Source organism: Nomascus leucogenys, chromosome 12, assembly GCF_006542625.1.
Source record: "Nomascus leucogenys isolate Asia chromosome 12, Asia_NLE_v1, whole genome shotgun sequence".
In the NCBI taxonomy this organism is placed as follows: domain Eukaryota; kingdom Metazoa; phylum Chordata; class Mammalia; order Primates; family Hylobatidae; genus Nomascus; species Nomascus leucogenys.
Window position 1 is genome coordinate 63,048,644 of NC_044392.1, and position 17,900 is coordinate 63,066,543.

At 45.8% G+C, this 17,900-nt stretch overlaps 1 protein-coding gene and 1 long non-coding RNA gene across 2 annotated transcripts in view; one reads left to right on the forward strand and one right to left on the reverse strand.

Moving 5' to 3' along the window:
- The window catches only part of LOC105738416, a 57,223-nt gene extending 53,311 nt beyond the window's left edge, over positions 1-3,912 (reverse strand). Inside the window, exon 1 of the long non-coding RNA XR_004032691.1 lies at positions 3,385-3,912. This is a non-coding gene — a long non-coding RNA (uncharacterized LOC105738416). The remainder of the gene's footprint in view (positions 1-3,384) is intronic.
- Positions 3,913-3,992: 80 nt separating this feature from the next.
- SLC16A1 (solute carrier family 16 member 1) overlaps positions 3,993-17,900 on the forward strand; it is a 48,158-nt gene continuing 34,250 nt past the window's right edge. The window contains exon 1 of the mRNA XM_030824820.1: positions 3,993-4,307. The gene's annotated coding sequence lies outside the window, so the exon portion shown is untranslated. The remainder of the gene's footprint in view (positions 4,308-17,900) is intronic.

Consider the following 17,900-nt stretch of genomic DNA (forward strand, 5'->3'; position numbering starts at 1 on the left):
GCCTTGGAGTTGCTTTTAATTTTTCCCTTTTATGTACTTTAGACAAATTATGACATTAATTCATAAATACTTACAGAACACTTTTCAAGTTTTACCAATTACTTCGGCAGATACTATCTCATTTGATTAACACAACAGTTCAGGCTAGTAGGTATTATTTTTAATTTATCTGGCAAGGAAACTAAAGCCCAGGGAAGTTCAGTGAATTAATTGCCCAGAATAACACAGATAGCAGTTATGGAACCAGATCTTCTTTTTTTTTTTCTTTTTGCACTCTGTCGCCCAGGCTGGAGTGCAGTGGCACGATCTCGGCTTACTGCAACCTCTGCCTCCTGGGTTCAAGCAATTCTCCTACCTCAGCCTCCTGAGTAGCTGGGATTACGGGTGCGCACCACCACGCCAGGCTAATTTTTGTATTTTTAGTAGAGATGGGGTTTCACCATGTTGGTCAGGCTGGTCTCGAAATCCTGACCCCGTGATCCGCCTGCCACAGCCTTGCAAAGTGCTGGGATTACAGGCATGAGCCACTGTGCCTGGCCTATTTATTTATTTATTTATTTATTTATTTATTGAGATGGAGTTTCGCTCTTGTTGACCAGGCTGGAGTGCAATGGCGTGATTTCAGCTCACCACAACCTCCACCTCCCAGGATTACAGGCATGCGCCCCCACGCCCGGCTAATTTTGTATTTTCTTTCTTTTTTTTTTTTTTTTTTTTTTTGAGACGGAGTCTCTCTCTGTCGCCCAGTCTGGAGTGCAGTGGCGCAATCTCGGCTCACTGCAAGCTCCGCCTCCCAGGTTCACGCCATTCTCCTGCCTCAGCCTCTCTGAGTAGCTGGGACTACAGGCGCCCGCCACCACGCCCGGCTAATTTTTTTTGTATTTTTAGTAGAGACGGGGTTTCACCGTGGTCTCGATCTCCTGACCTCGTGATGTGCCCGCCTTGGCCTCCCAAAGTGCTGGGATTACAAGCGTGAGCCACTGCGCCTGGCCTAATTTTGTATTTTCAGTAGAGACAGGGTTTCTCCATGTTGCTCAGGCTGGTCTCAAACTCCCGACCTCAGGTGATCCACCTGCCTCAGCCTCCCAAAGTTCTGGGATTACAGGCGTGAGCCACCATGCCCGGCCTAGGCCTATTTTTTTTATTTTTTATTTTTTTTTTTTGCATTTTTTAGTAGAGACAGGGTTTGGCCATGTTGGCCAGGCTGATCTTGAACTCCTGACCTCAGGTGATCCACCCACCTCAGCCTCCCACAGTGCTGAGATTACAGGCGTGAACCACCGTGCCCGGCCGGGACCAGGTCTTCTGATTCCAAAGTCTTCACAACACTAAAATCTATTAAAGCAGATCCAGGTTTTGTAGGGCCTGAGGTGTCTATAATTTTGATGACTATCTATCTCCAAGGACAGGAGTACAAAATTGCAATACAACACAAAGTATGATCCTGTTGAACATACTGTTAGGGCCCCTCTCAGAGCCTCTTTAGGGTCTATTCAAGGGAAGGGCCTCTAGGGTTAATCTTTAGGGTTAGGTTTCATTGTAATGTTTTCTATATGCTAGACACTGCCAAATAAATACTAATTTTTTTTTTTTTTTTCAGACAGAGTCTCACTCTGTTGCCTAGGCTGGACAGGCTGGAGTGCAGTGGCACCATCTCGGCTCACTGCAACCTCCACCTCCCAGGTTCAAGTGATTCTTCTGCCTCAGCCTCCCAAGTAGCTGGGACTACAGGCGCATGCTACCACACCGGGCTATTTTTTGTATTTTTAGTACAGACAGTGTTTCACCATATTAGCCAGGCTGGTCTCGAACTCCTGACCTCGTGATCCGCCCGCCTCAGCATCCCAAAGTGCTGGGATTACAAGGCATGAGCCACTGCACCCGGACCTTTTTTTTTTTTTGAGATGGAATCTCACTCTGTTGCCCAGGCTGGAGTGAATGATGAGATCTTGGCTCACTGCAATCTCTGCCTCACGGGTTCAAACAATTCTCCTGTCTCAACTTTCTCAGTAGCTGGTACTATGCACTAGGCATGGCTAATTTTTGTATTTTTAGTATTGGCAGGGTTTCACCATGTTGGCCAGGCTGGTCTCAAAATCCTGGCCTCAAGTGATCCGCCCATCTCGGCCTCCCAAAGTGCTGGGATTACAGGCTTGAGCCACCATGCCGGCCTGAAATAAATACTAGTTTTATTATCATCATAACCCTGAGGTAGGTATTATCCTTGTTTCACAGAGTTGGGAGTGAGGCTTGGAAAGGTAAAATGACTTGCCTGAGGACACAGAGCTGGTAAGTGCAAGAATCAAATTTGGAACTCAACAGATCTGGCTCTCAGGTCTATAGTGTGAATCTACCACCCTATGGGGCTCTATAAGCCTTCGTTTGAGGTTTCCTGGGATTCATCTTATTTAACCACTTCTCACTACATTCCATAGAACACGACCTTATAAATTTACTTCTGAACCAGACTCAGGATCCTGTCTCTCTAACTTAATTCTCCTTACCATCTACCTGAATGCTGCTGCCACCCTAACAGTGCTCTTATAAGTCCTAGCTGCCCCAATGACCCGAAATGCCTTCCCTTTCTCCGTGTTTATCAAATGTAAAAAGCAATTACTGTATTACTCACTAGTAGTACTTGGCCGTGGATGCCATACTATCTTCTAATATACTGAACTGTTATTGGAAAGCACATGGGACCTCTCAGGACCTGATCCTCCAATCTCTACTCTTCTTCAATCTCAGGTTCTTCATTTGCAAAACAGAAACCATAAGGCCTACTTCCCAGGGTTGCTGTGAGAATTGAGGGGGAGGGTAAGTGAGGGGGTGAGTCCTCGAAGGGAGGAAGACACGAGGGGAACGGCAGGGTCCTGGCAAGCAGCAAGTGCTCAACAGATGTTGGTTAATTTGTGCCTAAGTCTCCCCCAAAAACTTGCAAGCTCTTTGAAGGCAGGGGCCTTGCCTCATACTTTTTCGGTATTTCTCAAAAGTCCTGGACATCAAAGACACTCCATGGTTATTTGATCACTTCAACACACACACGTTGGTTATGCGGTCACAGCGGCTAGTATGTTAAAAACAGGCTCTGGAGTGTGACTTCAAATGCTGGCCGCTGACGAGCTGGGCCGTCTGGAAAGTTACTTCACCTCTCTGAGCCTCGGGTCCCTTATTTACCAAATGTTCATGGCAGTGCCCACTTCACAGGGCTGTGAGGATTACAGAGGATAATCCGGGTGAGGCGCATCAGCCCCAGCGCCGCCTGCCACACTTCTATCCGGCCCCACATATGCATCGTCCATAAGCGTCCGGCCCCTGCATTCTCGCTTTTCCACGTGGCCGAGGTGCACACCCCAACCCACTGGGCCAGTCTCCCCACCCTCTTACCTGCTCTTCTTTCCCGACTCGTCTTTAATACCCACCAGGCGCCAGCCGCCGCGGGCCTGGCTCTGTGGTGGCAAGTTGCATGGGTTCTCCCATCAGGACCTCCGGATGAGCCTACGAGGTCGGTTCTATTACTGTCGCCACTTGAGGGAGGAAACAGGCCCGGAAGGTTGGGGAACTTCCCGAGGTCACTGAACTGGTGTCAGGCCCGGATTGGAATTCAAACACATCCCAGCCCATGCCCGGCTCCCTAGCGCCGGCCCCCGGGCGTCTTCCCGGGTGCCAGCGGCACCCGCATCCAGTCAAATGCTGCCCAGTCCCAGTTCCTCAGTCGCTTCCCGCTACTCCGTACGCGCATCTCCCCCCACCCGTCAGGGTCAGGCCTCTTGGTGACTCTTCCTTTTTCTCTGGCAGAAACTGAGGGGTGAGACCGATGTTTGTGTCCCGAACGAGGGGAGGTTGCCTAGAGCTCGTCAGACATGGACCAAGGGGCGAGTCTGGCAGGGCGCGGTAGCTCTGCGCCACTCAGCAGGGGCGCAGCGCGCGGGTCGGACTGGGACGCCGGTCACGTGGCGGGGAGGGGGCGCCGGCGCGCGCGGGCGAGCTAGGGGGCGCGCGCGGCTGAAAGCGTGTGGAGGCGCGGGCTGCAGTTCGGACGTGTGTGTGGCGGCGAGGGGGCGGCGGCCGGGAGAGACGACTCCGCCCCCTGTGCGCATGCTCGGGCCCCGGCGGGTTATAAAGCAGCCTCGCCGGCCCGGCCAGACAAAGTGGTGAGCTGCGACGTGACTGGCTGGCTGCGTGGGTGACTGGAACAACCAAACGAGGCAGCGAGCGAAGGACGGGAGCCGGACCGTGGGCCCCGTGGAACTCCAGCTCGCGCCACCACGTCACGCACACGCTCGGCGCTGCGATCCGCGCATATAACGGTTAGTTGGGTAACAGCCGGCGGCACGCGGCGCGGACCCCACGGTGCCCTCGCTGCCTTGGTGGGGTCGGAGGGGACCTCCGGGGTTGGGAGACTTTGTCTCCGGCGGAGGGAGGCGGCCCAGCAGAGGGCATCGTGGTCACAGGCAGCCGCGTGGCCTCGGACCGCAGTGCTGGTGAAGGAGACCTTGAGGCGCTGGGGACAGCGCCTCTCTCAGCCGAGCCGCGGGCCCCGTGGTCAGATGCCGGTCCCTGGCCTGGCCGAGGAGTTGGGTCGTGGTGCGCGGTGACGTTGGGGAAGTCCCTTCCCCTCTAAGTAAGTCTTCAATAGGCTTCTCGAGAGATGCTTTGATCTGGAAAAGGGATAACATGAGGCTGCTGCATGTGGTACCTCCAGACTCTCCTGGCCGCTTCTGCCCCAAGGGAAGGGACTCCGGGCAGGAGTTATTTATGATTCGTGACATTGTCCGCCCCGACCTTCTTGGCCCGCCGATCCTTGCCCCACCTGGTGACTTGCGAGAGTGATGCGGAGAGCTGCATTCTCTACAGCCAAGGCGTGACTGCAGGGTTCGAGTAGACTTTGCGGAGGGGACGGGGCAGCCCGCAGACTCCTGGGAGTGGTGCTGACGGGGGCTCTTTGTCATTCAACCTGTGGCTGCCAGCGTCCGCCGCAGCGCTCTTCTACTCCTGGACTTAAGGCGGCCCTGTTGAGAGAAATCTGGAGGATAGCGTTACACTTGGTCCGATGCAAGTTTTTTGTTCCAAGTACGTCTTTTTTTTTTTTTCCAGCATGCTTTTTAACATTTTATTACTTTGTCATGACATATTTGATAGAACAAGCAGTTGCCAAAACTAGTTTGTAATTAATCTAAACCAGGAGACAAACTTGTTACTACTTTAGTCTTTCCTTGGGTTTCCAGTGGCTGATTAGAAACTGGGCTGCTACTGATAACAGTAAAATGTTTACACGCTACTTTATTTACTGTAACTTACTATAACTTGTTTTGAATTTTTTTTTCAAAAATTACTGTGGTTTCAACAATTTTTTTATCTCAACCACCAGCCCAGTGAGGTGATGCAAAGACTATGTATCTTTCAGTTTTTTAGTTAGGTGTTAAACAGTACCCGTAAATTCAAGTCTTACACCCTGGGGCACGACTTTGCCTTCCGATTGCCATAGAAATGACCAACAATTCAAGATATTTAGCACTTAAAACACGTAGTAAGATTTATTATTTACACAGAAGTTAAATATATTTCAGTAATTCATTTTGGGTTTAGGTAGATGCTGTTGTTTCATCAGATTGCAGTTACCCTTGTTAAATATGCAAGTTAATGATCTGAGGAGCATTTTGTAAGATTTTTATAGCTGAATAGATTTGAAGGTTTAGTTGTAAGCTTAACGGGATAGACTGTAATGTCCTTAAACAGATTAAAAAGGAAAAAAATCATATCACTATAGGATGAAAGCAAATGATTAGTGCTTCACTAGTTTACATCTTTTAGCCTTTAAATATTAGGGCATATATTAGCCCTGGAAAGGATCCTAATGACCAGCTGATCGGGATCCCTTGTTTTACACATAAGGAAACTGAGACTGAAGGGTTTAAGTGATCTAACATCTTAGGTCTGAAAACTTATTATGGTTTGGTGGGAACTATGTGTGTCATTGGACTCATTTTTGTTAGATTGGCCCTCCTGAGTTTTCTTTAGATTGTAAATTTGGATACAAATTATCTCAGCCTGAAAATAGATTTCTCAACTCCTTATGTTCTGCATTCCCATCGTGTTTTCAATTCACTTTATAATGCTCACTCCTATGCAAGATTAAGATCTCTGTGTAAATGCCTACATAGCTGTCTTGTTTTTGTTGCAGTTGAGGACAAGGAAGATGGAACTTGGGTATGAGGAAAACAGTCCAGATTGTTGTGAATTTTATATGTTCAGCAATTTGTTATTGGCTACCAGGCACCATGAGAGACTTAGGATTCAGCAGTGAACAAATTTTACCACTTGCCCTCCTAGAGTTATAGTCTAGCTGGAAAACAGATAAATATATAATTGCCACAGCAAATACTCTTTACAAACAAGTAGGTACTGTTATAATAGGGTAAGTACAGGTTCCTGTAGGAACAAATACTGTATTGCGTAGGTGTGAGAAGACACCCAACTTAGTATAGAAGCAATTTGGGTAGACCTCTCTGAGGAAATACTGTTTAACCTGAGACTTGAAGGATGAAAGAGCTAGCCAGGCAAGGCAGTGATGATGGGTGGAAAGAACATTCCAGACATGAACACTGAAGCTACACTCGAGTACAGGGTGTAATGCAAGAGCTGAAAGAATTTTACCAAAGCTAAAGCATAAAAAAGTCAAAGAGAATGGGAAGAGATAGAAGTTGAAGAGATAGACAGTATGAGAAAATGGAGGGCCTTGTAAGCCATTTTAAGGAATCAAGGAGGGTAAAAAAATTAAAGGGATTTTTAAGGAATAAAGGAGGGTAAAAAAATTTTAAAGGAGCGCTCTTGTCTTGAAGCTGATTGAAAGCACTTGAAGGATTTTCAAGCTGGGCGCGGTGGCTCACGCCTGTAATCCCAACACTTTGGGAGGCTGAGGCTGGTGGATCACTTGAGGTCAGGAGTTCAAGACCAGCCTGGCCAACATGGTGAAACCCCGTCTCTATTAAAAATACAAAAAATTAGCCAGGCGTGGTGGTGTGCTTCTGTAATCCCAGCTACTTGGGAGGCTGATACAGGATAACCGCTTGAACCCAGGAGGTGGAGGCTGCAATGAAAACTGAGATCACACGACTGCACTTCAGCTCAGCTCAAGCCACAGAGCAAGACTCTGTTTCAAAAAAAAAAAAAAAAGGGATTTTCAGTGGGACTGGGGATGACCTGATTGGATTTTGCGTTTTAGGAACATCACTTTGGATGCAATATGGAGAACAGGCTGAAAGGAGGCTGTTGGAGTGGTGTGAGACCACGGTGATGGACAAGACAGGATTTGGTAGAGAAACAGACAGGATTTGGTGGAGACGAGATAGATGTGGGAGACTGGGAAAGTCAAAGACGTTAAGGTTATAACCCAGGTTTCTGGCTTGAACAAATACAAGTTTATTAGGTGGTATTTGTTTGTCTCCGTTTAACCGATAGGGACACTAAGAAGTTGCGTGACTAGACCAGGGCTGCTCAGCTTGTAGGGCTTGGAGACAAAATTCAAACTGTTGTTTTCAGTTTTTGTTGGCAACCCCTGAGAATGGTGTTTTTCTTTTTTCCCTTTTGAACAGTTAAGTATGGAAAATTTCAAAACACAAAGAGTTGAGCGACACGATTTATCTCTTCCCCTATCTACTTTCCCCAGACCCTACTGGATTACTGTGAAGCAAATTCTACAAATGATTTCATTTGTTTTATTTCAATATAGATATCTGAAAGATAACTCTCGAGAAAGTCATAACCACAATGCCATTACCCTACCTTTAAAAATTAACATCACCAAATATCCAGTCAGTATTCAAATATTCCTCAGTTGTTTTTAAATAATTGGTTGGTTTGATTTGGGGTCCAAACAAGGTAACATATTACATTTGTTTGGGATGTCTCTTAAACTTTTTAATCTATAGGTTCCCTCATCTTAATTATTTTCCTTGTAATGTATTTTCCTTGTAAGGTTGGTGCAAGTGTCATTGTGGTTTTTGCCATTACTTTTAATGGCAACTTAAAAACCACAATTATGTTTGCACCAACCTAATATTTGTTGAAGGAACCAGGCCATTTTTCCTCCAGTTTCTCTCATCCTGGATGTTGATGAATATGTCCCTCAGGTATAGATTTAACATGTCCTAGTTTAATATGTCCCTCTATCCTTTGTATTTCTTGTAAATTGGGAGCTAGATTGAAGACTGAACAAATTTAGTTCAGGTTTGATTTCCGAGTGGGAGTGTGGGGGGAGAGGACCAGTATAATTCCTAGATATTGGTGTGTACTTCCTTCAGGAGGCATATATTTGGTTATCCCTCTTTGTACTACATTAATAGCCTGTTTTCATTATTTCACTAGTGGTTTGCAAGTGGAAATAATTATGCCTTTAATTCTACCATTTATTTTTAATTTAACTAGAATACCTCTATAAAGAGAGGTACAGTTTGAATAGGAAGGACAAGTTAAATTAAAATTTATGTTTTAATACAATATGGTATGTTATTGAGACACTATCTTTTTCTGGAAATGTATTTAAATGTATCGAGGTATATCCTCTTAAAAGGCCACTATTTTAAGTTGTAAAAGTGTTTTTTTTTTTTTTTTTTTTTTTTTTGAGACAGAGTATCGCTCTGTCTCCCAGGCTGGAGTACAGTGGCCCGATCTCGATCTTGGCTCACTACAACCTCTGCTCCCGGGTTCAAGCGATTCTCCTGCCTCAGCCCCCAAAGTAGCTGGGACTACAGGCATCCGCCACCACTCCCGGCTAATTTTTGTATTTTTAGTAGAGACAGGGTTTCACCGTATTGGCCAGGCTGGTCTCAAACTCCTGACCTTGTGATCCGCCCGCCTCAGCCTCCCAAAGTGCTGGGATTATAGGCGTGAGCCACCGCGCCCGGCCATAAAAGTGTTTTTAGCACTTGATGTTAACATTTCAAATAGCTTTTAGTATTTAGAATATTTAAAATTTTTGTCCTTAAATTTATGGCGTTTCTTTTGGTCTTTCGTGCTCTTTCTTGGAGGACTTTGCTGTTCCCACAGCTTTTAGGGACTACCTAGTAGAATCACTACTAAATCCAAATCTTTAGCTATAAAAGGATTCCAGATTGTAAGTTCTTAAGGACAGGGGTTGAACACTCTTATTGATGATCTGCTTTTCCAGTTGCTTCTTGGGCATTTTGAACTTAATATGTCACTTAAAGCTCATTATCTCTGCCTATTCTCAACTTTCCTTCATCCTCCAAACCTAGTTTTTTTCTTCTGATTCTACCATTATTGAAGGTAGCCAAGCTTAAAACCTCTGAATCATCTTAATATTTCTCCTAGTAGGCCCCCCTGCCCTACCACATGCAGTTGGTGCCAATCCCTTGTTCCTTTTGTTATTTCTTGTCCAACCCCCCACTTTTCATTTGTAATACTGCAACTTAGTTTATATATTTTTCTCTTTGCAGGAAGGGAGTGTTATAGGATATTTTTACAATGAATGGAAGGACTAGTTTAGGTGGCATGTTTGGTTCCTAGTGTCCTGAGAAGAGATTAAAATGCAATGACAATCTTTTTTTTTAAGATAGAATGTATAGAATTTATAAATTCTAAATTTATAAATTATAATTTTATAAATCTATAAATTATACATTTATAAATTTATAAATTCACTCTGTCGCCCAGGCTGGAGTACAGTGAAACCATCATGGTTCACTGCAGCCTCTAACTCCTGGGCTCAAGCAGAGCCACCTCAGCCTCTTGAGTAGCTAGGACTACAGGCATGGGCCATAATACTCAGCTAATTTATTTAAACATTTTTTTAGTGATAGGGTCTCACTATGATGCCCAGGCTGGCCTCAAACTCCTGGCCCCAAGCCATCCTCCTGCCTTGGCGTCCCAAAGTGCTGGGATTACAGGTGTGAGCTACCCCACCTGTCCAGCAATAACAATCTTCTGGGATCACAGTACACATAATGAGAAGAAGGGTTCACATCCACCACACCAGTGAGGCAGCTGCATGGGCTGAGCCATTGAAGGGTGTCACTGACCATTTGACCTGCAGAGTAAGATCCAGCTCTGTTGGTTATCTACGCTATCATGTTGCTAATCACAACTCATGATATTGTTGAATCTGACTTAATTACAATGACTTAGCCTTTGTATAGGAGAATTTCCTCAAAATCTACTGATATTATAAGTTATATATTTGATTATTGGTTGAAAGATATGTCTTCCCTCTGATTTTGCTCTTCCTACACAAACCTTTTGAAGATTATTGAATGAATTCAAGTCTATACACTGTTGTGGTGTGTTAGACTATTTTGGAGAGTAACAGGGCCTTTGTAATTTGTCTTATTGAGTTTTGGGAACCAAAACTTACGTTTTTACTTTATTGACCTGCTCTTCTGTTCCCGTATGAGAGGTTTTTATCCTGGGGTCTGCATATTGATCCCCTAAGGTCTATTGAATTTGAGGGGTCTGTGAACTTGTTTGGGGGAAAAATATTACATCTTTTCATTAACCTATAACTAAAACTTGGAATTTCATTCAAATATGAATGTAGGCAACAAACCATGGTTGTATTAGCAGTACCTGTGACTTTGTCACCAGTAGAAATCATGTACTTCATACCATAATGCAGCTGTTATAGCTATCTTGAAATTGTTTAAGCTTATCACTACCTCAAAATTACTGTGATTATTATACCCACTGCTGGATCTTATTTTATTTTTTAAAAGCACATTGTTAATTCCAAGTAAAGTATTTTGACAGTTCTGTCTTTGCATTTTATTTTTTGCATTTAAAAACATTATTCTGTCTGGGCACGTGGCTCACGCCTGTAATCTCAGCACTTTGGGAGGCTGAGGTGGGTGGATCACTTGAGCCCAGGAGTTCAAGAGCAGACTGGGCAGCATGGCGAAACCCTGTCTCTATTTGTTTAAGAAAAAAAAAAATATTATATTAAAAAAAGAAAACATTATTCTGACAAGGGTTCCATACGTTTTACCAAATGGCCAGAGGAATCCCTGGCACCAAAAGAGTCTAAGGACCCCTGCTCCTAACTTCTTTACTTCTGTTCCAAGGTTAGAATGAAGTTAGCCAGAACCTATGAAGCAACACAGCACACAGATGCTGATATCACAGGATTCTACAGAATCATGATGCCATTCCTTGGTTATTGACTTTGTTTTATTTACTAATCATCATAAATTCTGACCTCACAAATGAAAGGGAACAAATGTGTATATGCTAAGAGAGAATAAAATGACTTTCACAAATGAAGGCATAATAATTTTCCTTTGAGGCCAGGCGTGGTGACTCACGCCTGTAATCTCAGCACTTTGGGAGACTGAGGCGAGTGGATCACTTGAGGCCAGGAGTTTGAGACCAGCTTGACCAACATGGAGAAACTCTGTCTCTACTAAAAATACAAAATTAGCCAGGCATGGTGATGCATGCCTGTAATCCCAGCTACTCGGGAGGCTGAGGCAGGAGAATCGCTTGAACCTGAGAGGCGGAGGTTGCAGTGAGCTGAGATTGCGCCATTGCACTCCAGCCTTGGCAACAAGAGCGAAACTCTGTCTCAAAAAATAAAAATAAAAACAATTTTTCTTTGTATTCAAGAAGTATATGTTTGTTTCCAAAGGAGTTCTATCTTAAGTGCCATAAGTTAAATGGAACATTGGGTGTCTTCACAGACTTGGGGGATTTTCTTCTTCTGTTTTGGGTGTGTTCACATCCTCAAATGTACTTAAAATTGCTTCATACCTTGTCTTCAACAGCTCACTATTAGTGTAGGCCTTTATTTTGCTCAATTGGAAAAATCTTTAAAGAGGTTGAACCTAATGTTTGAAATACCTGCCCTGGAAATTAGAAATGCACATCCTTACTTCAGTCTATTGTGTTGTATGATGTTGTTTTTAGTATTTACCCTTTTACCTAGAAAACTTGATGGAGTAGAAGGAAGGACAGTGGTTTAAAAATTACTGTAGTTTCCAGGAAAATAAAACACTCATGGGCCGGGAGCGGTGGCTCACGCCTGTAATCCCAGCACTTTGGGAGTCTGAGGCAGGCAGATCACAAGGTCAGGAGATCGAGACCATCCTGGCTAACACGGTGAAACCCCATCTCTACTACTAAAAATACAAATATTTTACTACTAAAAATACAAAAAAATTAACCGGGCATGGTGGTGGGTGCCTGTAGTCCCAGCTACTCATGAGGCTGAGGCAGGAGAATGGCATGAACCCAGGAGGCGGAGCTTGCAGTGAACGGAGATGACGCCACTGCACTCCAGCCTGGGCAACAGAGCGAGACTCCGTCTCAAAAAAATAATAATAAAATAAAACACTCATTTGAAAATTGTATATTGGCCGGCGCAGTGGGCCACGCCCATAATCCCAGCACTTTGGGAGGCCCAGGCAGGCAGATCACCTGAGGTCAGGAGTTTGAGACCAGCTTGGCCAACATGATGAAACCCTGCCTCTACAAAAATACAAAAATCAGCCGGGCATGATGGCGGGTGCCTATAATCCCAGCTACTTCGGAGGCTGAGGCAGGATAACTGCTTGAACCCGGGAGACGGAGGTTGCTGTGAGCCAGATCGTGCCACTGCACTGCAGCCTGGGCAACTGAGCAAGACTGTCTCAAAAAAAAAAAAAATTGTATATTTTAGGCTAGACTCCGTCTCAAAAAAAAAAAATATCTTTCTAATAAAATAACTGACAATTATCTTAATGGCAGCATAGTCTAAGATTTATATTGTTAGCAATTAAAAAGGCTATTTAATGGTGCTGTTTTGAGGTAATAATGCTGACTTTGATACATCTTTAATGTCTGCAAATATCTTCCCAAAAAGCTTTGCAAGTAAACTTTTGAGAATAGTATACTCTGGTTTCTCTTCAGATCACATGAATTTTTCTCTCTCTCTCTTTTTTTTTTTTCCCCTGAGACGGAGTTTCACTCTCATTGCCCAAGCTGGAATACAATGGCGTGATGTTGGCTCACTTGCAACCTCCGCCTCCTGGGTTCAAGCAATTCTCTTGCCTTAGCCTCCCAAGTAGCTGGGATTATAGGCGCATGCCACCATGCCTGGCTAATTTTTTGTATTTTTAGTAGAGATGGGGTTTCACCATGTTGGCCAAGCTGGTCTCGAACTCCTGACCTCAGGTGATCTGCCCGCCTCGGCCTCCCAAAGTGCTGGGATTACAAGCGTGAGCCACCGCGCCCAGCAGATTTTTCTCCTTTTACTAAAGATTTCCATGGAGAGAATGGTGAATAATGTTTTAGTGCCAAACAGTACTCAATTTTAATACTCTTTTGTGAGATTTGTCTGTTATTGGTGAAGCAAACCAGAAAACAAAACTCAGATCTTTATTGGAGATAATGGGGGAAGTCAAAGATAGCATCATAATGAAGTTCAGACTTACTCAAGGAATTTTTAAACAGTTACTGTTATATACAAGAAGTTATTAGAAAGTTATTAGAAGAGATTAGACACGTAAATACCTATTTAAAATATGGTTTAAAAACGTTTAGAATGAGACTAAACCTTTAAAATGAAATGTTATATTACTCTGTTGTCTCTAGTCCTCCAAAGATTTTGTTAATGTAAAACAGTAAAATGTTAATTATCTCTGTGAGTAAATAGTTCAATTTAGCTCTTTGCAAGAAAAGGAAAAGCTTTCTCTGTTGTTTATCTTTTTCTTAATGAATTATAATCCACTTAGTCTCCCTATTTGGCATCTGATACTGGAAGTGAAGTAGATTGTAATAGAAATACCATCTATTATTAATATATTCAAATACTCATTTACATTCAAAGTAATGTAAATGATATGATCCTGACAACTCAGGATTTGTAACTTTAATCTAGCCAGTTCATTTCTTCTTCAAATTCTGGAACAGGGTAGGTTATGTGTTAATTTTAAATGGCCCACTTAGATATCGATTTGTTGAATATATTTTGGGTTGCTGTAGAAAATAGAACACATACCATTATTTATTCCCGAATATAATTTAGAATTCTGCCAAGCAAAACCTACTATTGATGGACATAGCCCCCAACTTTCTTTTCTCCATGACATCTCATGTTGTTTTATAAAATGTGAAATGGGTCTATATCTGGAAACTCCTCGCCAACCAAGAAATAAATTAATATGTGAAAGGGACATAGGACTCTCAACTTAGGTAGTAGCCAGTTTTTCACTCTGTGAGAAGAAGGCAAAAATGAAGCATTAAAAAAGGTGAAATTTGCTGGTGTAATAATAGCTCAGAAAACAAGATTGGTAAGTTCTTTGTGCCAAAAGTTGTAGTCTATGATTTTTTTTTTTCTTTAAAAAACAAAACAGCCAGGCGCGGTGGCTCACGCCTATAATCCCAGCACTTTGGGAGGCTGAGTTGGGTGGATCACCTGAGGTCAGGAGTTCAAGATCAGCCTGACCAACATGGCGAAACCCCTTTCTACTAAAAATACAAAAAATAGCTGGGCGTGGTGGTGTATGCCTGTAATCTAATCCCAGCTACTTGGGAGGCTGAGGCAGGAGAATTGCTTGAGCCCAGGGGGCGGAGGTTGCAGTGAGCCGAGATGATGCCACTGCACTACAGCCTGGGCGACACAGCGAGACTCTCTCTCAAGAAAAACAAACAAAACAAAACAAAACAAAAACTTTCTGCTTCTTTGAATGTAGAGAGCACTAGATCCAGAAAGCATTACATCACTGAGAGGTTTTTTTTCTGGTTTCATATTTTTCTCTACTTCTCAAGAACTGGAAAATTAGATTACTTGAATTTCATCTAATGCTAATATTTGGTTGAGATATAGGGATTTTTTTTTTTTTTTAACTCAAGTGGATCTGCCTGCCTTGGCCTCCCAAAGTGCTGGGATTACAGGTGTGAGCCACTGTGCCCAACCTACTCTTAGTTTTTTAATATTGCTGTGGCCATGGTTGTTAGTTGAAAATACTTTTGCTGCAAAATACAGTGAAAGAGTGAAAAAATAACCCTTTGTTACACTGTGGTAGGGAGAAGAAATTGGTAGAATCCTAACAGCAAGTTGGCAATATGAATAAAAAATAGAATTTGCAGAAATTCTTTTTTTTTTTTTTGCTTTTTCTATTTTTTTATTTTTTTATATTTTTTTGCACACAAAACAATAAACATTTTCTAAAAGTACATACAAACAAAAAGATGCATATCAAACATATTAGGAAGGTTGCACATGGGAAGACAGGGAATAGAAATGGGGGGTGGGAATTAAAGAAAATAAATGAGAGAGGGACTTTGTGTGGATCACTGATAATAACTCAATCCTCTATTTGACAAAGAAGAAGGAGAAGGAAGAGGAAGAAAAAGAAAGTGGGATAAAGGATCAGAAAGGGAGGAAAATAGAAAAAATTAGAGCATGACTCCAGGGTAGACCTGTTTTGTTGTCGCTGGGTTGGTTGGTTGGTTTGTCAGTTGTATTTTTTTTTTTTTTTTTTTTTTGAGACGGAGTCTCTCTCTGTCTCCCAGGCTGGAGTGCAGTGGCACGATCTCGGCTCACTGCAAGCTCTGCCTCCCGGGTTCACGCCATTCTCCTGCCTCAGCCTCTCCGAGTAGCTGGGACTACAGGCGCCCGCCACCACGCCTGGCTAATTTTTTTTGTATTTTTAGTAGAGACGGGGTTTCACCGTGGTCTCGATCTCCTGACCTCGTGATCCGCCCGCCTCAGCCTCCCAAAGTGCTGGGATTACAAGCGTGAGCCACCGCGCCCGGCCTTGTCAGTTGTATTTTTCATATGTTTCGCTATGTTGGCCAGGCTGGTCTCGAACTCCTAGCCTCAAGTGATCAACCCGCCTCGGCCTCCCAGAGTACTGGGACTACAGGCGTGAGCCACCACGTCCAGCCCCCACATTGCTTCTGGCCTCTGTGGTAGACCTCCCAGACGGGGTGGCTGGGCAGAGGCGCTCTCCACATCCCAGATGGGGTGGCCAGGCAGAGGCGCTCCTCACTTTCCAGACAGGGCGGCTGCGCAGAGGCGCTGCACTCCTCGCTTCCCAGACGGGGCGGCCGCGCAGAGGCGCTCCTCGCTTCCCAGACGGGGCGGCCGCGCAGAGGCGCTCCTCGCTTCCCAGACGGGGCGGCCGGGCAGAGGCGTTCCTCACTTCTTCCCAGACTGGGCGGCCAGGCAGAGGCACTCCTCACATCCCAGAAGGGGTGGCTGGGCAGAGGCTCTCCTCACTTCCCAGACGGGGCGGCCGCGCGGAGGCGCTCCTCGCTTCCCAGACGGGGCGGCCGCGCAGAGGCGCTCCTTGCTTCCCAGACGGGGCGGCCGGGCAGAGGCGTTCCTCACTTCTTCCCAGACTGGGCGGCCGGGCAGAGGCACTCCTCGCATCCCAGAAGGGGTGGCTGGGCAGAGGCGCTCCTCACTTCCCAGACGGGGCGGCCGGGCAGAGGCGCTCCTCACTTCCCAGAAGGGGCGGCCGGGCAGAGGCGCTCCTCACTTCCCAGACGGGGCGGCCGGGCAGAGGCGCTCCTCACTTCCCAGAAGGGGCGGCCAAGCAGAGGCGCTCCTCCCTTCCCAGACGGGGTGGCGGCCGGGCAGAGTCGCTCCTCACATCCCAGACGGGGCGGTCGGGCAGAGGCGCTCCTCACATCCCAGACGATGGGCGGCCGGGCAGAGGCGCTCCTCACATCCCAGACGATGGGCGGCCGGGCAGAGGCGCTCCTCACATCCCAGACGATGGGCGGCCAGGCAGAGACGTTCCTCACTTCCTAGACGGGGTGGCGGCTGGGCAGAGGCGCTCCTCACCTCCCAGACGGGGCGGCCGGGCAGAGGCGCTCCTCATAACCCAGACGATGGGCGGCCAGGCAGAGACGCTCCCTACCTCCCAGACGGGGCGGCGGCCGGGCAGAGGCTGCAATCCCAGCACCCTGGGAGGCCAAGGCAAGGCGGCTGGGAGGCGGAGGCTGCAGCGAGCCAAGACCACGCCACCGCACTGCAGGCCGGGCAACACCGAGCACCGAGTGAGTGAGCCTCCGTCTGCAGTCCCAGCACCTCTGGAGGCCGAGGCGGGCAGACCACCGGAGGTCAGGAGCTGGAGACCAGCCTGGCTGACATGGCGAAAGCGCGCCTCCAGCCAAAGGAGAAAAACCAGGGAGGGGTGGTGGCGCCCGCCAGCAATCCCAGGCAGCCCGCAGGCCAGGGCAGGAGAATCACGGGAGCCGGACGCAGGGAGTCTGCAGCGAGCCCAGTGTACTCCAGCCTGGGCCACAGAGGGAAGAAAAGAAAAAGAAAGAAGAAAGAAGGAAAGAAAGAAGGAAGGAAGCAAGGAGGGAAGGAGGGAGGGAGGGAAGGAAGGAAGGAAGGAAGGAAGGAAGGCCGGCCAGAAATTCTTTGTCTAAAATTATATCCTAAATTTCTAGTGTGGAAAATACTATAAAAGGAAAAACGAATGTAGCAACCTAAATGTGCAACAAAAGGTTTTTTTGTTTTGTTTTGTTTTTGAGACAGAGTTGTGTTCTTGTTGCCCAGGCTGGAGTCCAATGGCACGATCTTGGCTCACCTCAGTCTCCGCCTCTGGGTTCAAGCGATTCTCCTGCCTCAGCCTCCGTAGTGGCTGAGATTACAGGCATACGCCACCATGCCTGGCTAATTTTGTATTTTTAGTAGAGACAGGGTTTCTCCATGTTGGTCAGGCTGGTCCTGAACTCCCAACCTCAGGTGATCTGTCTGCCTCGGCCTCTCAAAGTGCTGGGATTACAGGTGTGAGCCACCGCACCTGGACAACAGTAGGTAATGTTTTTTGTTTTGTTTTTTTTTTGTTTTTTTTGTTTTTTTTTTTTTGAGGCAGAGTCTCACTCTGTCACCCAGGCTGGAGTGCAATGGTGTGATCTCGGCTCACTGCAACCTCCAATTCCCGGGTTCAAGT